General features: G+C 29.1%; 1 long non-coding RNA gene across 3 annotated transcripts; it reads right to left on the bottom strand.

Annotated features, from left to right (window-relative positions):
• Positions 1–304: 304 nt before the first annotated feature.
• LOC129290868 (uncharacterized) lies at positions 305–27,330 on the bottom strand. 3 transcript variants are annotated; one of them, XR_008588587.1, is made up of 10 exons: positions 27,049–27,330; positions 26,153–26,211; positions 25,883–25,980; positions 11,422–11,479; positions 11,264–11,300; positions 8,104–8,179; positions 7,436–7,849; positions 7,215–7,343; positions 6,311–6,371; positions 305–740 (listed from the first exon to the last, which is right to left on the bottom strand). It is a non-coding gene; the product is annotated as an uncharacterized LOC129290868 (long non-coding RNA). The 3 variants fall into 3 exon arrangements; XR_008588586.1 differs by lacking the exon at positions 8,104–8,179 and having other exon boundaries at positions 317–740; positions 27,055–27,330; XR_008588585.1 differs by lacking the exon at positions 8,104–8,179 and having other exon boundaries at positions 318–740.

Consider the following 27,330-nt stretch of genomic DNA (forward strand, 5'->3'; position numbering starts at 1 on the left):
GAGAAAATTTGTCATATTTATAAATCACGTTAATAAATTTTCATCACAAACTTCTCTTTTCACCCTTCATTAAATGTTAGAGAGAGGAAACATATTGTTAAAGTGTGTGTGTATTTAATTTTGGTAAAAAATATATATATATAATGAGGATAAAGTTGTCAACTTAAAATTTTTTTAGACAGTTAAAAGTTTTAAAACTTTCCTTAATTTCAATAAAACATGTTAGGAGAGACTTGTAAATAGATCAGAGAACTACATGTTATCGATGATTATATTATACTTGTTGGCTTCTTTACTAAGATCACGTGTGACATCCTTAAGCAATACACAAAACTATCATTAGGTTAAAACTTAAAAAAGTTACATTTAACTCTCTTGCGATGCTTGCATACAAGATAAAGAAACTAAAAGTTGGAAGATGACTATATGTAACATCTTGATTTTAATTCCCTGATTTACTAAGTTTAATTAAGATAATTAAATAAGTTGACATGGTGTGTGGTTAGAGGAGAATAAAAAGTGTTTTTAGTTGAAATTTCAAATATAATTTAGGTTCAAAGCGAAATTAGGTCACTTGAGGATCAAAAAGTGAAAAAGAAAACAAGTTAAAAAGCCTTTGTGCCACATGCCTCGGTGCGTGCGTGGTGTGTTGCAGCACACAGGGCCACCAAGAGAGAGCTGTCTTCTCTGGACCCATGCCATGGCGCATAGGGATAGGCGCCCAGCGCACAGTGCGAATTCTGCAGAAATAAGTCACAAACTGATGTGAAAAATAGAAGGGAAAGAAAAGGAAATAGAGGAACTCATATTTGCTCTGCTAGGGCACGATCTAAGGGAGGATTTGAAATAGTTTAAAGCTTCAAATCATCCTAGGTAATATTCCTAAACCTTTTTTCTCCCTTTCTCTTCCAATTTCTCAAGGATTTGAGTTAGGATTTAAATGAAGATGATGATTTAGGTCTAAATGAGTTATGAGTCCAAACTCATTGACTCAAATAGAGTTAATGAGAGTTTTTTAAAGTATTTAAACCTAGTATTAATGATTTTAGAATGATAAGTTCCATTAATGTCCGAAAATGAACATTAAATCTGTCATTATTATGGTTGTTGAGGTATTAATGGCAATGTGAACATTCAATAAAGCTATATGATATTACGATAGTTAATAAACCCAATAGGTAGGCCCAAGTGTGACAATATAGGCATTGGATAAGTTAGAAGTCGAATATGAGTTGAGAGTTATATATGATCGACATTGTTGATGAAATCCAACTTGGTTAATTGTAGATTAAGCTTTTAGACATCAATTTGGCTTGGTAATTCAAGCTTGGAAGCTATTATAGTAAGGTAAACCTTTCACCTCTCAAAAATTTAAGGTAACCGGAGGAACCCTACTTTGAGTAATTATCTGTTAATTGATTGTTTATTGTAAAGTTGTGAACACTACATGCACGAATTGATTTCCAATATTTGAAAGTATGATTATACATAATGTCATATTTGGCTTGAAATGTAAGATGTGAAATCAATATGATTTTCAAACTATGAATATGTATATGTTTTAAGAAGATGAATGTGATATTATGTCGAGGTAAATACGTATTAATGAAAAAACGAGTTATTATGAAAAGTGAGGATAATGTTGTGAAATGTTAGTGAAGGCTCACTTGGGTAGCGCATAATCGTGAACCCAATGTATGATTGTGATAAACAATAAACAAACATGTGAAGATGAGTGAGCATCGTTTATGGCATGATTAGTGGGCAAGAGTTTGTCTAAGAATTGAGAGTAGAGGAAAAATCTATATGATACTTTGGCTGCCCTTTGATGTATTAGATTATAGCCTTGTCTTACAGTTTATCAAGAAACTGTCTCATAATTTGTTGAGGAACTAAAACCTAGCTTTCTCTACCAGTTCAACGAGGAGAATAGCCTAAGGTGTGAGACATTCTAGAGATTCGAGAGTGGGAAAAGTCGTGGTCCGAGAGTGAATCATGTGATCTTTAACCAACTCACACATTATGATTGATGAGTTTGGGTAATCCAGTGACACAAATGAAGCTCTATTCAGTGTTACAGCCCATGATTTCAATTTGAAGAAAGGAGGGTATAAGGTTGGTTGATTATTATTTATGTAAACTTATGACGTGTCACATGTGATATATCGGATCATGGTCACATGTCTGAGTGTCCTATGATGATGTACTTAGCATTCGTGAGATGAAAACGCATTAATTGGATTAATAAGTAATTTGTGCTCAGGCATGTTTTATGAACTTGTTTTCACATGCATGTGTTGATTTACAATTGATATATAATTGCATATGATAGATTTTATCTTAATTACTGAATGGCTAGACTCATTTCTCTTTAACACTTTTCAGGCTCTAGCTCCAGTACAAAGAGGAAGAAGGCTCAAGAAGGTAGGCATTAATATATTTTTACTATATGCCTCTAGTTTATATTTATTTTTATAGCAGAATATGATTGCCAATTCTAGATTGTATACCATCACACTTGCACTATTTTATTGTTACAAATATTTGAGTTGTATTTTGGGCCTCGGATATTTTGATATTTTGATATTTTGAGTTGTATTGATATATTGATAGGACCAAAATACTAGTGCAAGTACAGAAATGATATTTTGATTGGTTTAGATGCAATGCAATGAAAATTACCTCCCCCTTCTATTTTTGGTGAAAAAAAGGTTGAGAAGTGATTTTGTGATATACAAATATTTAAATGCATGTGACATGTTGTACTGACATTATTAAGTCCAATAGACATGATCTAGGTGTTAGAACAGACTTTTGATACTTGCTGTGAGTTTTGGACACCCTTTTCGTGTGAAAGTTATAAAAGGTGGTAAAAATATGTTTAGGTGTCCAACTTCCTGATGTGATTTGTTTTAGAAGTGAAACCTGCGCCACTAGTTAGTTTATGAAAAGAGCTTTCTGTAAACACTTAAATCATGTCAATTGAACGTCAAACGAAGAATCGAGACTTATTGAAAGTTCTCCAATTATTGCATGCAACACACCACAGCGCATGATGCTTGAGTCAAGGTGCGTGGCGCAGAGAGTAACATGCCATGGCACAACATGCACGAGCCACAGTGCATTGCCTTATCTCACAACAAATGATTTGTTTTTCAACTGTTTTTGATTTCTTTCACCCCTCCGAGGTATCCTATACTTTCGTAACTTATTTTTGCTCTGATATAAGAGATTATTATTAATTTAAACTCATTTTGATTATGAAAGCTTGGGATCCTTGATTTTGAACTAAAACTTGATAATCACCTTTATGAGTTAATCTTTTGATTATCATAAGTTTTATTGATTAATTATGGTTAGTAGTGAAGGATTTTACACTATACATATCATCATCATATAAGAGGTATCATCCATGAGCAATTTTGTATTAGTGTGAGGAGCAAAGGAGATCAAATATGAAGTGATCACCACCCACTTGGAAAAAAATAATATAATGGTTGAGAAGAATCATGCATCAAATGTGGTCTCGAAAAGTGATATCAAAATGAGATATGAGACCTAAAATTTAGATCGAATCATATACACCCACAATCCATGACACCTACAACCAAGTAAAGAATTCCTACATGAGAACGTCATGAATGGAGTGATTCATGAAATTATAATTTAAATATTGATTCATGAAATTGTGATTTAAATATTGTGTGCATCTAAAACTTAAGTTTAAACAGTGTTGTTAAACCAAAATCAAAATACACTTTTGAAAGAAAAACATCATAGCATGCAATTCATATTGCATACACTTAGATGACTACAATAATGGAAGTGGATGGGATGATCCTTGTTCCATTGCTATGTGAGTGAAAAAATCCTATGCCAATTTAGAGACAACAACTTTAGCTTGTACCCAATGATCATAAGTGATTTGATATAACGGGTTGATTACTGAGAAAGCAACTAAATAAGACTTGATTGATAACTAATCGAATGAAAGATTAACCCTGAGACACACAACTATGTTTATATGAGACCAAGCCCCCAATGAATAGACCTATTAAATAAGTATGGGACCAAGCCCCAAACGCTCACGAGCTAGTGAGTTTTGAGCTGAGGCTGAGCTACAACATAAGCACACTTAGCATTAACGACAAGCTAGAACATAGGCATAGATGGCATCAATGTTGAGGAAGGTTAGTGAAGGCGTCGATAGCATGCACTACAAAATGCACAAATAGAAGTTTTAGGGCACTTGAAGTTAGGTTACGAAGTGAATGGAATTGATCTAAATATTAAATAGTATTAAATATAAATTGGATGGTTATATCATTTACTGTCCAATAGTATTTAACATTAAATAATTTAAAATATATATCTCAATTAGACAAGAATTTTAAAAACCATCCAATAAACTTCTTCAACTCTACTTATTAAACAACTATGCATATCACCATCATATAAGAGGCATCATATGTGGCAATTTTATAGTAGTATGAGAGGCAAAAGTGATTAGACATGATGTGATCATCACCCACCTAGAAAAATGGTGGAATGGTTGAGAAGAATCACAAATCAAATATTGCCTCGAAAAGGGACATCGAGATGGATGGATGGATTCAAGTTCCATTACTTGTGAGTTTTAAAAAGGAAAAAAATCCCTTCATAGTGCTCTTGGGACTTTGACATCATAAGAGACTAGTTTTGTAACACCTACTTTTTCTCCGATCCCATGATCATGAGTGATTCGATTTAATGGTTTGATTACTAGGAAACTAAATAAATCAAACTTGATTGATATCCAATCTAAAAGATTAAACTTGAAACACACAACCAAATTAATTTTTGAGACGTGTCCCTAAAGTTATGCAAAAAACTTGTAACTACAAGTACTAAACATATGAAAAGACAGTTTGAGTTAAACATAATTAACTTGAGAGGCATTAGATTTGCCATGGGTAATGTGTATGGGCATAAATATGAGGTGTTTGAGGCAACTAATAACAACAATGCAGATATACAAATGAATGCCTTTGTGTGCGGATCATGTCTTAGGATTTCTAGTGCTCAAACATCTAAATTGAGGACAACTTACTCAGCCAATCACAGTATAATACCAAGTATGAAATAAGCGAGATGAGAATCGCACAATAGTAATTCTATCAAGTGCAAGTAGAGCCGGTAATTCAGGCAGGCCGGACTTATTTGGATCAAGCTTAAAGTATCCTACTTTCCTAGAAAAACTCAGCCAAACTCAATGCTAACTTTTTTGGCTGGATTTAGGATAGCCCTTCGGGCTCGGCTAAAATTACCAACTCTATATGCATATAAAATTAAAAATTTCAATGCTCGGGCTTATTTGGTTCGGGCTCAATTCGAGCCAAACTTATTTAGATCGAACTTAAAGTATCCTACCCTCTTAAAAAAACTCATATAGCCAAGCCCAACCCTAACTTTTTTCGGGCAGGTTCGGGCTTGACCCAAATTACTAACACTAAGTGCGAGTACAAAATGTTAGAAATTACAGATCCACCCTTGATGGGAATCTAATAATGATGTCAAATTAATGAGTAATTACTTGACATATTTTGGTTTAATGAGAATTGATTGGAAATCAAGAATTAATGGTGGATTGATTCTTGATTGAATCCAAAACAAGAACTCTTCCCCCATATTTATTGTGAAATATTCCATCACATTAATTCCCTCAAGTATGAGGCAAATTATGAGTGGCAACCTCCTATGCTATAAAAAGTAATGAGTGATTGAAGAAAGAACACACCCCAAAATGAATACCTCCCTTCTCAGCATTTGTTCTTCCTCCTCCTCCTCTCTCTCTCTCTCTCTCTCACTTCAGTACATTAGTTGTACACCTAAGAAAGGACTCTAATAAGCCTATTTAGGTTGGCTCTCTCACAAGAACACCCGCATTCGATGCTCATGACACTGCTAACAAAAAAAGAATATTGAACCATCATATATTCATGAAACAAATATTGGACGATCATAAAATCACCCAATTTGTGAAAACACAGTGGACGGTTGTAGTAACAGTTGTCCAAAATAAGGTGTCTTGAAAAAAAAGGACATCTTTAGATTGGAGATGAAACCCAAAACTCAATTAAAACATAAAATTTGTAATAAAAAAATGCCTAAATGCTAAAAATAAACATAAACATCTAACAATTATATTTAATAAACATAAATATCTTTAAAAGAATCATAAAATGAGAAAGGTTGTGCACCTAACTATTTCCAATGCATGTCAAAGATATGTGCTCAACTGCTCAAAACAGATTAAAAAGAATATAGTTACCTCATCCAAATACAGCAAATGGAACAGTTAAGCCATACTGCAAAAAACAGAGCTCACGACCCTGTCAAAATGTCAAAGTACAAGTTAGGACATAGTAGATCGAAATGTTCAAATCAACTTTTGTGGTGGAAACATAATTCAAACAAAATTATTAATATCACTAAAATCGTCTTGGCAAAGTCACGAATCCCCTAGATACTAAATTGATATACTCAAGACAAATTATTAATATCACATCCCAAATCTACCCCATCTAGGAAGAGAAATAGCAAAGAAACAAATCCGTTACTTGTAGCTAACACCATAAAAAAGTAGAAAAGATTTGTACTTGGGCAGAAATCTATAGTCATTGAAATCACAAACCTAAAGACAAAAATTCATATTCAAATACTTGATAGTAGGTCACAGTCATTTGGCCAACTAATTGAAGATGTTGAAAAACAGTTTGGTTTGATTCATTATCAGGATTTATGCCCCCTAACAAATGTCAGTTGTTAGTGAATTATGTTCATGCTGTTTTATCTGCAATGTAAGCCATGTTTTTAATAACCAAAAATTACTATTTTTAGAACATAGAATCAGTTATATGATCAACAGCTAGTGCAGAATAAATCCCACCACTTACTATTATAGATTAATAAGAACACGCACGATAACTGAGTAAACATGCAAGACATGAGTTTAAACAGTTGCAGCTATTTTAAAATTGCAGGAGCTAATTTCCAAAAATAAGAGAAAAAAGAATAAAATGAAATCAATTCGAATGTAGTGATTTGGGACATCAATGGATTCTGATTTCTGAGAACTTCTAAAAAAAAAAGATGCTTAATTCTTTGCCTTCATGTGCAAGAAGCTTGATTTGGTACCACATCAGGAATATTGCTATAAGAATAAAGTCACAAACCTGAAAGGTCCGCCTTATAATTTGATATTCCAAAAATCCCTCTTCACTAGTACATGCCATTCTCTGCCTTAAGCCATCTACTCGAGTGAGAAAAAAATCAAGAAATAATATCATGATTCCAGAGAATTCCTGCGAAAGGACAACAGATAATCTCAACCGAAAAAAGGGGAAAAAAACATAGATAATTTATAAATATAGATGTGTCAGATGACTGTAGGAACCTGTTGGCAGCTCTTGCCGGTTTTGCAACACTCCGACCCACTTTTGGCAAATTCTTGAGTCCAAAAATCAGAGAACCACTCCACCAATGAGCATGGGTACACCCAAACCGAACAAGGCATTGCAAGTGAAGGGGATCATCAATAAATCGGCCAAAATCCCTACTCATAAAGCGATCCATTGGCACAGAAGTAGAGTGGAATTTTTGACCTGAATCAAGAGGCTAGACACGCCCCAGCGGAGAGACCCGTTAAATAAGTATAAGAACAAGCCCCAAATGCACGCTAGCTGAAGGAGAAGATTTGAGCTGAAGGCGAGCTAAAACACAGGCACACTCAGCATCAACGACAAGTTGGAACACAAGCATAAATGGTGTGGATGCCGAGGAATGTTAGTGAAGGCGTCGACAGCACGCACTACATAATGGAGGAAGAGAAATTTATAAGGCACTTGAAGTTCGGTTATGCAGTGAATGGAATTGATCTGAATATTAGATGCTTGTTAACAACCCTTCAATATATAAAATATATATTCCACGGTTATATTTAACCGTTCAATAGTATTTAATTTTAAATAATTTAAAATATATATCTTATATATTGGACGTGAATTTTAAAAACCATCCAATGTGCTTCCCCGGCTCTCCTAATTAGACAACTGTGCGTGTTACCTTCACATAACAAGCATGGCAATTTTGAAGTAGTGTGAGAAGCAAAGGAGATGAGATATGATGAGATCACCACCAACTAATAAAAAATGGTGAAATGGTTTAGAAGAATTACACATTAAATGTCACCTCAAAAAGTAATATCAAGATGAGATCTGAAACCTAAAATTCAAATCGAATCATGGATACCCATGATACCTCCTGCCATGCAAAGAATCCCCAAATAAGGATGTCATGGATGGAGTGATTCATGAAATTGTGGTTCAAATATTGTGTGCATGTAAGACTTAAGCTTGAGTGGTGTTGATAAACTAAAATCGACACACACTCTAAAGAAAGAAACATCTTAGCATGCAATTCATATTGCCTGTGCTTATATGACTGCAACAATTGAAAGGGATAGAAGGATCCATGTTCCATCACTTTGTAAGTCCTAAAAAGGAGAAAATCCTTTCATAGTGCTCATAGGACTTTGACAATGTCATAAGAGGCTGGTTTCATGATAGCTACTTTTGCTCATATCCTATGATTAAGAGTGATTCAACTTAACGATTCGATTACTAGGAAAGCAACTAAATCGGATTTGATTGATATCCAGTCTAAAGGAAGACTAAACCTGAAACACACAACTGTGTTAGTTTTTTAGACATGTTCCTTACAAGTTATGAGAAAAACTTGTAAGCGCTAGTACTAAGCATAAAAGAAAGCAATTTGAGTTAAATATATCTAACTCGAGGGGCATTGGACATGCCATAGGTAATGTGTATGGGTAAATTTAGGGTGCTTGAAGCAACTTATTACAACAACACAAGTATACAAATGGATGCCGTTGAGTGCTGACCCTTTTATAGGATCTTCAAAGCTCAAACATTTGAATTGAGGACAGCTTGCCTACCCAGTTACCCTATTACAAGATCACACGATCGTAGTCCCATGAAATACAAGAAGGAGACGTTCAAAAATACGAATCCACCCTTGATGGGAATCTAATAATGATGCCAAATTAATGACTAGATACTTTTTAACATATTTCGTTTTAATGAGAATTGACTAGAAATCAGGAATTAATGGTGGATTAATTCCTGATTGAATCCAAAACAAGAACTCTTCCCCTGTATTTATTGTGGAATATTCCATCACATTAATTCCCTCAATTATGAGGCAAATTATAATGATTGGAATTTTCCTTTCCACAGCGGCCTCCTATGCTATAAAAAGTGGTAGGTGGTTGAGAAAGAACACACCCCAGAACGAATACCTCCTTCTCAGCATTCGTTCTTCCTCTCCTGCTCTTTCTCTCTTTAGTACATTTTTGTGCTTTTAAGAAAGGATTCTAGTAATCCTATCTAGATTGATTCTCTCATACAAACAACCACACTCAATGCTCATGACACTACTACCAAAAAGGACATATTGGACCGTCCAATATGAGACTGTTATATATTTGCAAAACAAATATTAAACGGCAGAATGGAGGAATAGAAATTTATAGGGCACTTGAAGCTTGGTTACGAAGTAAATGGAATTGATCTGAATATTGGACGATTGTTAACAACCCTCCAACGTATTAAATATATATTGGATGGTTATATCATTTAATCATCCAATAGTATTTAATATTAAATAATTTAAAATATATGCCTTATATTTTAATAATCGTCCAATATGCTTCTTCAACTTTAATTATTGGACAACTATATATAAAACTATCCCACAAAGAAAAAATGGTGGAACGTTTGTGAAGAATCACATATCAAATGTCGTCTCAAATAGTGATATCAAGATAAGATCTGAAACCTAAAATTTGGATTGAATCATGGACACCTATGATCCATGATACCTACAACCAGGCAAAGAATTCCTAAATAAGAATGTCATGAATGTAGTGATTCATGGAATTATGGTTCAAATACTAGGTGCATCTAAGACTTAAGCTTGAACGGTGAAAATTGAGGTAAGTCCAAGTACTGAGCATTTGAGAAGGCAGTCTGAGTTAAAGATAATTAACTCAAGAGGCATTAGACATGTCATGGGTAATGTGTATGAGTAAATTTGGGGTGCTTGAGATAACTTATAATAGCAACACAAGTATAAAAATGGTTGCCTTTATGCATTGATCCTATTATAGGATTTCTAATGCTCAAACATTTGAATCAAAGACGGCGTGCCTACACAATCACGGCAAAGTGCCAAGCATGAAGTAAGAGAGATAAGAAACGCACGATGGTAGTCTCATCAAGTACGAGTAGATGTGGGAAATTATGAATCCATCCTTGATGGGAATCTGGTAGTGATGTCAAATTAATGAGTAGATACTTGACACATTCCAATTTAATGAGAATTGATCGAAAATCAAGAATGAATGATGGACTGATTCTTGATTGAATCCAAAATAAGAACTCTTCCTTAGTGTTTATTATAAAATACTCCATCATATTAATTCCCTCAATTAAGAGGCAAATTATGATGATTGGAGTTTCTCCTTTTGTAGCACCCTCCCATGCTATAAATAGCGGTGGGTGACTATTAGGAAGAACACACCCCATTATCTGTTCTTCCCCTCCCTCTCTCTCTCTCTTTTCGGTGCATTTATCGTACATCTAAGAATGACTCTAGTAGTCCTGTCTAGCATGAGTAGTCAGGTAGACTCTATAGTGTTCGAATTTAGTGAGACTCTATCCCAACTTCTTTTTTGAATTATTATTTATTTATAATGTCCTTCAAATGGAATAGACTCTCTCTCAGTTTCTACTCTCCTTTCTCCTCCCTCTCTTCCCCTCTCTCTCTCTCTTTCCAATTATACCTCTATAAGAGTGGAAAAGTTTATTCCATTCAACTCAATATGATTCTCACAAATCTACTTACAGCCTACCCAATCCCCTCTACTAATAGACCTAAGCAACTAAGGCCATTAACTAACTCTAAGTAACTCTCTCTTTTATTACAATTATATATAAGTTGATATGAGGTTTTTCTACCACGAAGTGCATGAATGGAATGAATAACACCTAACATTGTGGATAAAACCATGACACGGAGTATAAAACCATGAATCTTCCAAAACTACTACAACTTAGCAAGGACAACTTTACAAGTATAGACATTGAAATAAATGTTTTAGTAATACAATTTAAAAGGAGAGAGTTGGATCTTAGCATCTTACCTTGCCACCTCTAACGAACGGTTTCTGTTTCACTGAGCTGGTGTGTGCGTCACAAAATTCGCGTAGAAACAAATTAAAACCGGTGAAAGGATAAACGGAGTAGCATTTTAGCAGTAAATTTAATGCAGATAGAACATCTTCAGAAGTTATAAGCATACCATGAAGGCGGTTTGCTGAGAGACCACCATTTAAGGGAAAACTATTGTCTGCAAGACTCTGTAAATAAATTGTGGACATGGATTAGATTAAAATATTCAGCATTAGTGAATAATGCCAGAGTGTATGTGCACCAAAAGGGGGGGAAAAACCGTCACATAGGTGACGATTTCTCCCAGCTGCTGCCAAATCACACTTGGTTTTAGAGGTTTTTGTATAAATCACATCATCACAATGCAATGGCCCAGTGCCTGGCTTTGCGTTTAGATGTAGCAACCAAGAAGTCAAACTGAAAAATCTTTCAGCAATTATGATATGATATCAATAGTAGCAATGCATTCAAGGAAAGCGATAGGCATAGAAAGATTTCAATACTTGTATATGCCATTGGAATGAGAATGTGTTGTATAGCTAACGCAAATAAAACTAGAATGAGTTTTTGACATCCTCACAACGATTTGTCAATAGATTCTTTCTCAAGAGAAATGAGGAGTGGGGAGTAGGGAATAAATGAGTGGCTTGTACAGCAAAAAGGCTGAATTATTGTGTTTGGCCATATAAATATAAATGAAGTATCACAAACGACTTAATTAAAGGAAACAATATATAATCCACCACAAAAATAGGTGCCAAATTGAAATGGCATTTAAATATGACAGAAGTGAAAAACTATTAATAGAAATCTGAAATGTAACGAAAAACATACTAAGAATCAGTGTCAGCTGTAAGGTAACATCAATAATAAAATTCTGGAGCAGAAGAATCAGAATACAGAGAGCTAATCATGAGTCATGGCATCAAAATCACCTTGGTTTGAAGGTTTCAGCATTTATGAGTAGATAAATAAACTCAGCCCAATTTTTTTGGAAAGCAAAATACAGGGAAAATTGATGTTACAGACCTGCTAAGAAATTATTTTCCACAAGTAACCAGTAGTTTCATGGCTCTTGACCAACTTAAATACACTAGTGCTTAATGGGTCCTTGAGGATTTATATCATCAATGGCTCGTAATCATCACAGCCAGTCTTCCTTACACTAAACTCAACAAGCTGAATGAAAAATATAAATATGAAATATTGCACTACACATAGCAAATATATCATTTATATCATCTATATGATTTATATACAAGATCTCCTATCGATTTACAATGACTACCTCAAAATGACAATACTTTAAATGCTCGACAACATGATACATTTTATATAATATATGATTAACATTCTTCATAAATGATGAATTTCATTTAAAAATTGAGAAATATATCTATAAAAATATAAAGCAATAAGAATTTTTTCAAGACATGTTTAAGCTAAAAAAAAAGTTTAAAGAAAGAATATAGATAAATAATAGGAAGTGAAAAGATTAAAAAGATGAGCTTATATTTAAAAAAAAACTTTAAAATGAAAGAAAACAATCAAGAAAAAGAATGAGAAAAAACAGAGAAAGAACGCAATAAGTTATGTATGGTGTGTACGTATGGTGGTTTTATCAAGTCCTACATCAAAATATAATTTTTTAAAGAAAATAAATGATGACTTTTGTTTAAAAATTGGGAAAGATATCATGAAAAATATAATGCGTTAAACACATTTTCAAGACATGTTTAAGCTAAATAACAAAATCATGTTTGAACAAAAAATATTGATAAATTATAGGAAGTGTAAAGATTAAAAAGATGTGCTGATATTAAAAAAAAATTACAATGTAAAAAATCAACAAAAAGCACAAGGAAAAAGAAAGAGTGAAAGAATGCAATGAGTAAGATGACTTTCGTTTAGAAATAGAGAAAGATATCATGAAAACTATAATACATTAAACACTGTTTCAAGACATGTTCAAGCTAAATAAAAAATCATGCTTCAACAAAAAAAATGTAGAAAAATAATAGAAAATGCAAAGATTAAAAAGACACGCTTGAAAAAACAAAAAAAAATTAACAAAAGCATGACCAAAAAAGAGAAATAATGCAATAAGTTAGACATGGTTTGTGTGCATGGTGGTTTCATCAAGTCTCACGAGGAAAATATATTTTTTAAAGAAAATAAGAGATGACTTTTATTTAAAAATTGAGAAAGATATTAGCAAAAATATAAAACATTCAGCACTTTCTGAAAACATATTTTAGCCAAATACAAATATCAAGTTTAAACAAAAAAAAATGTAGATAAATAAAACAAGATGCAATATATTTAAAAAAGATTTAAAATGTAAGGGGAAAAAAAGAGAAAGAAATCAAAAAGTTATATATATTGTGTGTGCATGGAAGTTTTATGTAGTCCTATATTAAAAATACACTTTTAGAAGAAAAAGAGATGACATGTTTAAAAATTGAGAAAGATGCCAATATAAATATAAATCATTAAGAACTTTTGAAAAACATATTTAAGTTAAATGAAGTGACAAGTATAGACAAAAAATAGAAATAAGTAATAGGAAGTGTAAAGATTAAAAAGAAGTGCTTATATTTTTTTAGAAAAGCTTTAGAATGCAACAAAAACAAGGAAAAAGAAAGAAAGAAAGAATGCAATGAGTTATGCATGCTTTGTGTACATGCTTCTTTCCTTAAATCCCAAAATAAAAATATACTTTTAAAGAAAACACTTTAAATGTGTGATAATATGGTACCTTTTTTTTTTTAAGAATATAAAGATTAACATTCTTCATAAATGATGAATTTTATTTAAAAATTGAGAAAGATATCAATAAAAACAAAGAGCAATAACCATGTTTTGAATATATATTTAAACTAAAAGAGAAAATCAAGTTTAAAAAATATAGATAAATAATAAGAAGCGCAAAGATTAAAAGATGCTTATGCTTAATAAAACTTTAAAATGAAAGAAAAAATCAACAAAAAGAAGGAGGAAAAAAAGATAAACACTGTAATGAGTTATCTATTATGTGCGTGCATGGTGGTTTAATCAAATACCGCATCAAAAAACTATTTTTTTAAAAAAGTAAAAGATGACTTTTGCTTAAAAATTGAGAAAGATTTTACAAAAAATATAAAAAATAAGCAATTTTAAGAAATATTTAGAAAAATCAAGTTTAAAATTAAAATATAAATAAATAATAGGAAGTGGAAAGATTAAAAAGATGTGCTTAGATTTAAACAAATTAAAATGAAAGAAAGTAATCAAGAAAAAGCATGAGGAAAAAAGAGGAAGAATGCAATGAGTTTTATATATGGTGTGTATGCATTGTGATTTCATCAAATCCAACATAAAAAATATATTATTTCAGAAATATTTAAGCTAAATAAAAAATTGAGTTTAAAATTAAAATATAGATAAATAATAGGAAGTGAAAAGATAAAAAAAACATGTGCTTATGTTAAAAAAAAGTTAGAAAGAAAGAAAACAATCAAGAAAAAACAATCATAAAAAATATAATGCATTAAACACTCTCAGGACATGTTTAAGCTAAATAAAAAAAAAATCATGTTTCAATAAAAAATATAGATAAAAAATAGGAAGAGGAAAGATTAAAAAAATGTGCTTATATTTAAAAACGCATTAAAATGTAAAAACAAATCAACAAAAAGCACGAGAGAGAGAGAGAGAGAATGCAATGAGGTAGACATGAGGTGTGCACATGGTGATTTCATCTAATCCCACATCAAAAAAATATTAAAAAAAAAAACAAGAGATGACTTCTGTTTAAAATTTGAGAAATATATGATGAAAAATATAATGCATTAAACGCTTTTTCAAGACGTGTTTAAGCTAAATGAAAAAGCATGTCTTTAACAAAAAATATAGATAAATAATAGGAAGTGAAAGATTAAAAAAAAATGTTTTGATATTTAACAAAGCTTTGCCATGTTAAAAAAATCAACAAAAAGCACGAGAAAAAAAAGGTGGAAGAATGCAATGAGTTAGATATGGGATGTGTGTATGGTGGTTTCATCTTGTCCCACATCAAAAATACATTTTTTTAAAAGAAAACAAAAGATGACTTTGTTTAATAATTGAGAAATATATCATGAAAAATATTATGCAATAAACACTTTTACAAGACATATTTAAGCTAAATGAAAATTTATGTTTCAACAAAAAAATATAGATAATTAATAAAAAGTGCAAAGAATAAAAAGATGCACTTAAATTTAAAAAAGTATTAAAATGTAAAAAAACAAAAAACAAAAAGCGTAAGGAAAAAAAGAGAAATAATGTAATGAGTTAGAAATGCGATGTGCGCATGGTAGTTTCATATAATCGAATGTCAAAAATATATTTTTTAAAAGAAAATAAAAGATGACTATTGTTTAAAAATCGAGAAAGATATCACAAAAAATATAATTCATTAAATGCTAAAAAAATCATGTTTCAACCAAAAAAATATAGTTAAATAATTGAAGGTGAAAAGATTAAAAAAATGTGACGTGTGTGATGGTGGTTTCATCAAGTCCCACATCAAAAATATATTTTTTAAAAAACAACATAAGAGATGACTATTATTTAAAAATTGAGAAAGATATCAATAAAAATATACAGCAATAAGCACTTTTGAACACATTTCTGCTGAATATAGATAAATAATGGGAAGTGAATAGATAAAAAACAAGTGCGTATATTTAAAAAAAAAAAACGTTAGAATGAAGGAAAACTACCAAGAAAAAAACAATCATAAAAAATATAATCATTAAACACTTTTTCAAGACATGTTTAAGCTAAATAAAAAAATCATGTTTCAGCAAAAAATATAGATAGTTAATAGAAAGTGCAAATATTAAAAAAATGTGTTTATATTTAAAAAAAGCATTAAACTGTAAAAAAACTCAACAAAAAGTATAAGGAAAAAGAGAGAGGAAGAATACAATGAGTTAGAAATGAGAAGTGCCCATGGTAGTTTTATCTAATCCCATGTCAAAAATATAAAGATTAAGCACTTTTAAAAGACATATTTAAGCTAAATAAAAAATAAAGTATAGACAAAAAAAGAATAGCAATAAGTAATAGAAAGTAAAGATTTTTTAAAACGATGTGTTTATATTTAAAAAAAGTTTTAAAATATAACAAAAAGAGCATGGAAAAAAGAGAAAGAATGTAATGAATTATACATGCTGTGTATGCATGCTTGTCTCCCCAAATCCCACATAAAAAATTTATATTTTTAAAGAAAATACTTTATGAATGTTAATTTTATTCAAAAAATGAGAAAGATATCAATAAAAATGAAAAGCAATAAGCAATTTTTGAAGATATATTTAAGCTAAATTAGAAAATCAAGTTTACAAAAATATAAACAAAGTAGAAGGGAGTGCAAAGATCAAAAGATACTTATATTTACTAAAACTTTCAAATGAAAGAAAAAATCAACAAAAAGCTGGAGGAAAAACAGAGAAAGACAGTAATGAGTTATATATTGTATGTTTGCATGGGGTTTTATCAAATCCCATGTCAAAAATATATTTTTTAAAGAAAGTAAAAGATGACTTTTACATAAAATTTGAGAAAGATATCAAGAAAAATATAAAATATTAAGCACTTTTTAAAGATATATTTAAGCCAAATAAAAAATAAGTTTAAACAAAAAATATAGATAAATAGGAGGTGATAAGATTAAAAAATGTGCTTATATCTTTAAAAAAAATTAAAATGAAAGAAAGTAATCAAGAAAAAGCATGAGGAAAAAAAGATAAAGAATGCAACGAATTATATATGGTGTGTGTATTGTGGTTTCATCAAATCCAACATCAAAAACATCTTTAAAAAAAAAAACAGAGATGACAAATATTTAAAAATTGAGAAAGATATCAATAAAAATATAAAACAATAAACATTTTTTGAACACATATGTGTGCTGTATTTAAAAGTCAAGTTTAAACAAAAAATATAGATAAATAATAGGAAGTGAAAAGATTAAAAAAAACATATCCTTATATTTTTTTATGAAAAAAAAACTTTACAATGAAAGAAAACCATCAAGAAAAAACAATCATAAAAAATACGATGCATTAAACACATTGTCAAAACATGTTTAAACTAAATAAAAAATCATGTTTCAACAAAAAATAGATGTAAAAAATAGGAAGTTCAAAGATTAAAAAGATGTTCTTACATTAAAAAAAATTACAATGTAAAAAAAAATCAACCAAAAGCATGAGGCAAAAAGGGAAGGTAGTTTCATCTAGTCTTACGTCAAAAATATATTTTTGAAAGAAAATAAAAGGTAAAGTGTATATAAAAATTGAAAAATATTTCAAGAAAAATATAATGCATTTTCCAGACATGTTTAAGCTAAAAAAATGTTTCAACGAAAAATGGATTAAAAAAATGAAGTCCAAAAATTAAAAAGTTGTGCACATATTTTAAAAAACTTTAAAATTTAAAAAAGCTTTAAAGCGTCAAAAAAAAAAGAACAAAATAGCATCAGGAAAAAAAAAATACAATGAGTTAGAAATGGGTTTTATGCATGGTGGCTTCATCTATTCCCACATCCAAAATATATTTTTTCAAAGAAAATAAATGATGACTTACGTTTAAAAACTTAGAAAGATATCATAAAATATATAATACATTAAACACTTTTTCAAGACATGTTTAGACTAAATAAAAAAAATCATGTCTCAACCAAAAAAGAAGATAAATAATAAGATATACAAAGATTAAAAAGATGGGCTTATATTTAAAAAAATATTACCGTGTAAAAAATCAACAAAAAGCGTGAGGGGAAAAAAAAAGAAAAAAGAGAAAGAATGGAATGAGTTACATATGATATGTGTCTGTGGTGATTTCATCAAATCCCAGGGCAAAAATATATTCTTTGAAGAAAATGAAACATGACTCTTTGTTTCAAAATTGAGAAATGTATCATGAAAAATACAATGCATTAAACACTTTATTTAAGACATGTTTAAGCTAAATTAAAAATCATGTTTCAACAAAAAAAAATAGATAATAAGTAGCGAAAAGATTAAAAAGATGTGCTTATATTTAAAAAAAGTATTAAAATTTAAAAAAGCATTAAAATGTAAAAAAGTCAACAAAAAGCATGGAAAAAAGGAGAAAAAAATGCAATGAGTTATAAATGAGGCGTGCGCATGGTGGTTTCATCTAGTCCGACGTCAAGAATATATTTTTGAAAGAAAATAAAAGGTGAACTGTATTTAAAAATTGAAAAAGATGACTTTTGTTTAAAAATTGAAAAAGATATCATGAAAAATATAATGCATTCTCAAGACATGTTATGGATTAAAAAAATAGGAAGTCCAAAAATTAAAAAGATGTGCACATATTTTTACAAACTTTGAAATTTAGAAAAGCTTTAAAACGAAAAAAAAAACGTTCAACCAAAAAAAAAGATGAGGAAAAGAAGAAAAAAAATACAATGAGTTAGAAATGGGGTTTATGCATGGTGGCTTCATCTATTCCCACATCCAAAATATATTTTTTTCAAAGAAAATAAATGATGGCTTACGTTTAAAAACTAAGAAATATATCAAAAATATATAATACATTAAATACTTTTTTATCTTCTTTTTTGTTGAAACCTGATTTTTTTTAATGTGCTTATATTTAAAAAAAGCATTAAAATGTAAAAAAGTCACCAAAAAGCATGGAAAAAAAGAGAAAAAATGCAATGAGGTATAAATGAGGCGTGCGCATGGTGGCTTTCATCTAGTCCCATGTCAAGAATGTTTTTGAAAGAAAATAAAAGGTAAACTGTATTTAAAAATTGAAAAAGATATCATGAAAAATATAATGCATTTTCAAGACATGTTTAAGCTAAAAAAAAATGTTTCAACAAAAATGGGATTAAAGAAATAGGAAGTCCAAAATTTAAAAAGATGTGCACATATTTTTAAAAACTTTAACATTTAAAAAAGCTTTAAAACGTAAAAAAAAAAACCTCAACAAAAAAACATAAGGAAAAAAAGAAAAAAAAGAGAGAGTTAGAAATGGGGTTTATCAATGGTGGCTTCATCTATTCCCACATCCAAAATATATTTTTTAAAGAAAATAAATGATGGCTTACGTTTAAAAAGTAAGAAAGATATCATAAAATATATAATACATTAAACACTTTTTCAAGACATGTTTAAACTAAATAAAAAAAATCAGGTTTCAACAAAAAAGAATATAAATAATAAGTACAAAGATTAAAAAGATGTGCTTATATTTAAAAAAACATTACCGTGTAAAAAATCTACAAAAAGCATGAGAAAAAAAAACAGAGAAAGAATGGAATGAGTTAGATAGGATATGTGTGTATGGTGGTTTCATCAAATCCCATGCCAAAAATATATTCTATAAAGAAAATGAAACATGACTCTTTGTTTCAAAATTGAGAAAGCTATCATGAAAAATACAATGCATTAAACACTTTATTTAAGACATTTTTGAGCAAAATTAAAAATCATGTTTCGACAAAAAAAAAAAATATAGATAAATAACAAGAAGTGAAAACATTAAAAAGATGTGCTAGTATTTAAAAAAAAGTATTAAAATTTAAAAAAGCATTAAAATGTAAAAAGTCAACAAAAAGCATGGAAAAAAAGAGAAAAAATGGAATGAGTTATAAATTAGGCGTGCGCATGATGGTTTCGTCTAGTCCCACGTCAAGAATATATTTTTGTAAGAAAATAAAAGATGACTTTTGTTTAAAAATTGAAAAATATATCATGAAAAATATAATGCATTTTCAAGACATGTTTAAGCTAAAAAAATGTTTCAACAAAAAATTGATTACAAAAATAGGAAGTCCGAAATTAACAAAATGTGCACATATTTTTAAAAACTTTAAAATTTAAAAAAGCTTTAAAACGTTAAAAACAAAAAAACTCAACAAAAAAAATGAGGAAAAAAAATACAATGAGTTAGAAATGGGGTTTATGCATGGTGGCTTCATCTATTCCCACATCCAAAATATATTTTTTTAAAGAAAATAAATGATGGCTGAGGTTTAAAAACTATGAAACCTATCATAAAATATATAATACATTAAACACTCTTTCAAGACATGTTTAAACTAAATAAAAAAATCACGTTTCGACAAAAAAGACGATAAATAATAAGTACAAAGATTAAAAAGATGTGCTTATATTTAAAAAAATATTACCGTGTAAAAAATCAACAAAAAGCAAGAGGGAAAAGAAACAGAGAAAGAATGGAATGGGTTAGAAATGATATGTGTGTATGGTGGTTTCATCAAATCCCATGACAAAAATATATGTTTTAAAGAAAATGAAACATGACTCTTTGTTTCAAAATTGAGAAAGATATCATGAAAAATACAATGCACTAAACACTTTCTTTAAGCGAAATTGAAAATCATGTTTCAACCAAAAAAAAAATATGGATAAATAAAAAGAAGTGAAAAGATTAAAAGATGTACTTATATTTAAAAAAAGTATTAAAATTTAAAAAAGCACTAAAATGTAAAAAAGTCAACAAAAAGCATGGAAAAAAAGAGAAAAAATGCAATGAGTTATAAATGAGGCGTGCGCATGGTGGTTTCACCTAGTCCCACGTCAAGAATATATTTTTGAAAGAAATAAAAGGTAAACTGTATTTAAAAATTGAAAAGGATATCATGAAAAATATAATGCATTTTCAAGATATGTTTGAGCTAAAAAAATGTTTCAGCAAAAAATGGATTGAAAAAATAGGAAGACCAAAATTTAAAATGATGTGCACATATTTTTAAAAACTTTAAAATTTAAAAAAGCTTTAAAACGTAAGAAAAAAAAACTCAACAAAAAAACATTAGGCAAAAAAGAAAAAAAAATACAATGAGTTAGAAATGGGGTTTATCAATGGTGGCTTCATCAATTCCCACATCCAAAATATATTTTTTAAAGAAAATAAATGATGGCTTACGGTTAAAAACTAAGAAAGATATCATAAAATATATAATACATTAAACACTTTTTCAAGACATGTTTAAACTAAATAAAAAACCCACGTTTTGACAAACAAGAAGATAAATAATAAGAAGGACAAAGAATAAAAAGATGTGCTTATATTTAAAAAAAAACATGACCGTGTAAAAAATCAACAAAAAGCATGACGGAAAAAAAAACAGAGAAAGAATGAAATGAGTTAGATATGATATGTGTGCATGGTGGTTTCATCCAATCCCAGGACAAAAATACATTTTTTAAAGAAAATGAAACATGACTCTGTTTCAAAATTGAGAAATATGTCATGAAAAATACAATGTATTAAACACCTTATTTAAGCTATGTTTAAGCTAAATTAAAATCGTGTTTCAACCAAAAAAAAAATATAGATAAATAATAAGAAGCGAAAAGATTAAAAGGATGTGCTTATGTTTCAAAAAAAAAAGCATTAAAATTTTAAAAAGCATTAAAATGTAAAAAAGTCACCAAAAAGAATGGAAAAAAAAGAAAAAATGCAATGAGTTATAAATGAGGCGTGCGCATGGTGGTTTCACCTAGTCCCACGTCAAGATTATATTTTTGAAAGAAAATAAAAGGTAAACTGTATTTAAAAATTGAAAAGGATATCATGAAAAATATAATTCATTTTCAAGACATGTTTAAGCTAAAAAAATGTTTCAACAAAAAATGGATTAAAAAAATAGGAAGTCCAAAATTTAAAAAGATGTGCACATATTTTTAAAAACTTTAAAATTTAAAAAAGCTTTAAAACGTAAAAATAAACAAAACTCAACAAAAAAACATGAGGAAAAAAAGAAAAAAAAACAATGAGTTAGAAATGGGCTTTATGCGTGGTGGCAACATCTATTCCCACATCCAAAATATATTTTTTTTTAAAGAAAATAAATGTTGGCTTAGGTTTAAAAACTAAGAAAGATATCATAAAATATATAATACATTAAACACTTTTTCAAGACATGTTTAAAGTAAATGAAAAAATCACGTTTCAACAAAAAAGAAGATAAATAACAAGAAGTACATAGATTAAAAAGATGTGCTTATATTTAAAAAAACATTACCGTGTAAAAAATCAACAAAAAGCATGAGGAAAAAAAAACTGAGAAAGAATGGAATGAGTTAGATATGATATGTGTGTATGGTGGTTTCACCAAAATCCCATGACAAAAATACATTTTTTAAAGAAAATGAAACATGACTCTCTGTTCCAAAATTGAGAAAGATGTCATGAAAAATACAATGCATTAAACACTTTGTTTAAGCTAAATTAAAAATCGTGTTTCATCAAAAAAATATATATAGATAAATAATAAGAAGCGAAAAGATTAAAAAGATGTGGTCATATTTAAAAAAATATTAAAATTTAAAAAAGCATTAAAATGTAAAAATGTCAACAAAAAGCATGAAAAAAATGCAAAGAGCCATAAATGAGGCGTGTGCATGGTGGTTTCATCTAGTCCCACGTCAAGAATATATTTTTGAAAGAAAATAAAAGGTAAACTGCATTTTAAAATTGAAAAATATTTCATGAAAAATATAATGCATTTTCAAGACATGTTTAAGCTAAAAAAATGTTTCAACGAAAAATGGATTAAAAAATAGGAAGACCAAAAATTAAAAAGATGTGCACATATTTTTACAAACTTTAAAATTTAAAAAAGCTTTAAAACGTAAAAAAAAAACAAAACTCAACAAAAAAACATGAGGAAAAAAAGAAAAAAATACAATGAGTTAGAAATGGGGTTTATGCATGGTGGCTTCATCTATTCCCACATCCAAAATATATTTTTTTAAAAGAAAATAAATGATGGCTTACGTTTAAAAACTAAGAAAGATATCATAAAATATATAATACATTAAACACTTTTTCAAAACATGTTTAAACTCTAAAAAAATCATGTTCCAACCAAAAAAAGATAAATAATAAGAAGTACAAAGATTAAGAAGATGTGCTTATATTTTAAAAAGATATCACCGTGTAAAAAATCAACAAAAAGCATGAGGAAAAAAACAAAGAAAGAATGGAATGAGGTAGATATGATATGTGTGTATGGTGGTTTCATCAAATCCTATAACAAAAATATATTTTTTAAAGAAAATGAAACATGACTCTTTGTTTCAAAATTGAGAAAGATGTCAAGAAAAATACAATGCATTAAACACTCTGTTTAAGCTAAATTAAAAATCGTGTTTCAACAAAAAAAATATAGATAAATAATAAGAAGCGAAAAGATTAAAAAGATGTGCTTATATTTAAAAAAAGTATTAAAATTTAAAAAAGCATTAAAATGTAAAAAAAGTCAACAAAAAGCATGGAAAAAAAAAAGAGAAAAAAAATTCAATGAGTTATAAATGAGGCGTGCACATGGTGGTTTCATCTAGTCCCACGTCAAGAATATATTTTTGAACGAAAATAAAAGGTAAACTGTGTTTAAAAATTGAAAAAGATGTCATGAAAAATATAATACATTTTCAAGACATGTTTGACCTAAAAAAATGTTTCAACAAAAAATGGATTAAAAATATAGGAAGTCCAAAATTTAAAAAGATGTGCACATATTTTTAAAAACTTTAAAATTTAAAAAAGCTTTAAAACGTAAAAAAAAAAACTCAACAAAAAAACATGAGGAAAAAAAAAATACAATGAGTTAGAAGCTTCACCTATTCCCACATCCAAAATATATTTTTTTAAAGAAAATAAATGATGACGTACGTTTAAAAACTAAGAAAGGTATCATAAAATATATAATACATTAAACACTTTTTCAAGACATGTTTAAACTAAAAAAAGAATCATGTTCCAACAAAAAAGAAGATAAATAATAAGAAGTACAAAGATTAAAAAGATGTGCTTATATTTTAAAAAGATATCACCGTGTAAAAAATCAACAAAAAGCATGAGGGAAAAAAAAAACAGAGAAAGAATAGAATGAGTTACATATGATATGTGTGTATGGTGGTTTCATCAAATCCATGCCAAAAATGTATTCTTTAAAGAAAATGAAACATGACTCTTTGTTTTAAAATTGAGAAAGATATCATGAAAAATACAATGCATCAAACACTTTATTTAAGACATTTTTAAGTTAAATTAAAAATCATGTTTCAACAAAAAAAAAATATAGATAAACAAGAAGAAGCGAAAAGATTAAAAAGATATGCTTATATTTAAAAAAAGTATTAAAATTTAAAAAAGAATTAAAACGTAAAAAAGTCAACAAAAAGCATGGAATAAAAGAGAGAAAATGCAATGAGCTATAAATGAGGTGTGCGCATGATGGTTTCATCTAGTCCCACGTCAAGAATATATTTTTTTTAACAAAATAAAAGATGACTTTTGTTTAAAAATTGAAAAAAATATCATGAAAAATATAACGCATACAAAACTTTTTCAAAACATGTTTAAGTTAAATAAAAAATCATGTTTCAACAAAAAAAAATAGATAAATAATTTGAAGTGCCAAGATTAAAAAGATATAATTATATTTAAAAAAAGCTTTTGAATATAAAAAAACTCCGCAAAAAGCACGAGAAAAATAGACAGAATATAATGAGTTAGATATGATGTGCGAGTATGTGTGGTGGTTTCACAAAGTTCTACATCAAAAAAATATTTTTTGAAAGAAAATAAAACATGAATTTTTGCTTAAAAATTGAGAAAAATATCATGAAAATGTAATGCATTAAACAATTTTTTCAAAACACGTTTAAGCTAAATAAAAAAAATCATGTTTCAACAAAAAAAAAATATAGATAAATAATAGAAAGAGAAAAAGATTAAAAAGATGTGCTTATATTTTAAAAAGCTTTTAAAATTTAAAAAAGCATTATAATGTAAAAAAATCAACATAAAGCTCGAGGGAGAAAAAAAGAATTCAATGAGTTAGAAACGAGTTGTGCACATGGTGGTTTCATCTAGTCCCACGTCATGAATATAATTTTTAAAATAAAATAAAAGATGATTTTTGTTTAAAAATTGAGAAAGATATCATGAAAAATATAATGCATTAAACACTTTTTCAAGACATATTCAAGCTAAATAAACAATCATGTTCCCCAAAAAATATAAATAAATAATAGGAAGTGCAAAGATTAAAAAGATGTGCTTATATTAAAAAAAGAGCTTTAAAATTTAAAAAAGGCTTTAAAATGTAAGAAAAAATCAACAAAAGGAACAATGAAAAAAGAGAAAGAATGCTATGAGTCTTTTTGTTAAAGAAAATATATAAAAAATCATCAAGTCCTTCATCAAAAATATATATTTTTTAAAAGAAAATAAGATATGGCTTTTATTTAAAAATTAAGAAAGATGTCAACAAAAATATAAAGTATTCAGCACTGTTTAAAGACACATTTTAGCTAAATAAAAATATCAAATTTAAACAAAAAAAAAGATAAATAAAAGAAGGTGTAAAGATTAAAAAGATGTGTTTTTATTTAAAAAAGATTTAAAATTTAAAGGGGGGGGAAGCACAAGGAAAATGAAAAGACAAAATAAGCAATAAGCTATACATAGTGGTTATAAATAATGGGCGTGCACAGTGGTTTCACCAAATCCTAAATTGAATAACTATGCAAAGGACACTGCATCACCTTTGATATATGTACTCCTAGACTTTGATGCATTCCCGATCACTGCATGCATACAAATATGCCTAAGTTCACATAGCCTGTCGGCGGTTCACCGTTCACTACAGAGCAAGATTATAGAACATAGAGTCAAATTGTTGAATCATCAGAAAGTAACAAGAACATGCACAATACATGACTGTCCACTTTTATGGATCAATAAGTATCTTTTTTGCTTGGTTTCCTAATCTCAAGGGATCCAGATCAGAAATATAAATGTGACCAGATACATACTCAGCTCTGCAATCAGCACGCTCCCTATTTTCTAGTAATTTAAGAAGTCCTTCCGGCATCTGCATGTTTAATTAAGGAAAAGATATTATCTAACAAGAAAAGGAAAGCAGAATATGACAAATTTCAAATCAAGAAACAATAATATATATTAAATTTCACCTGTACAAAAATAAAGAATTGTGAATGCAAACTGCACAACATACATTAAACTATGGACGCTTCAGACTGAAAAACTCATTTCCAATCAGTAGAATTGGAAACAGACCCAGATTTACATAAGTGATAAGACAAAAAACCAACCATCCAAAATTTTTTAAAACATGGAAATGAATTAATGTGATCTCTTTGGCTCAAAACATTGGAATGTTAATTATTAAACCATGGATTATTAAGATTCATGCAACATCGTCACAATGTCTTCAAGATTCTCACAACCAATCTATTGAGTACTATCCTTTTCATGGGTTAGATAATCCTTGAAATTAGAAAATTAGAACTACTCAGATAACTTTCTATACGCAAAAACTAAAATTATGAAAACTTAAAAATCAAATCAAAGCAGAGAGAAAATAAAAAATCTGAAAATTTTTGCAGACTAAGACAGATTGTGAGAATGGATCACAAAAGTACAACGAAATTAACAATGGGTACTACAGATCCATAGTAGATCATTGAGCAGGCGAATAGAATCAAAGCATCTTGAAAAAGAAAAATGGAAGATTTAAATTCATTAAGAAATAAAACGCGACTACCAAATTACGATCCTGAATCCCTACCAAGCAATCAAGACACAGCTCACATGAATCCGTAAACGTATCATAAACAGGTAGATCAAGCTCTCGCGAAACAATTATCCGAAACAACATCTCTAAGAGCTAATTGTACTGTAAGCTTACACGCACAGTGGCAATCGGAGACAGCAACCGCTTAAACCCTTTGCCGCCCCGCCATTAAACCCTAGATGAAAAAGAAACCACCCAAAATGGTGCTGGAGACCTCTCCCGTACTGAAAGAAAGACGCTCACACTTGAGATATGAATCGGAGAGTTGGGAAGAAGAAATGAAAAAAATCTTGGCGACAGATGATGTGACAAGTGATCAATGCTTTAGCCGTTGAGCGTCGGAAAAAGAACTCTCTTCATTTAACCCGGTTGCTTGATCAAGATATTTTTCATACG

The sequence above is a fragment of the Prosopis cineraria genome, unplaced genomic scaffold, assembly GCF_029017545.1.
Source record: "Prosopis cineraria cultivar Desert tree isolate PC_DT_omini unplaced genomic scaffold, ASM2901754v1 PC13, whole genome shotgun sequence".
Lineage (NCBI taxonomy): Eukaryota > Viridiplantae > Streptophyta > Magnoliopsida > Fabales > Fabaceae > Prosopis > Prosopis cineraria.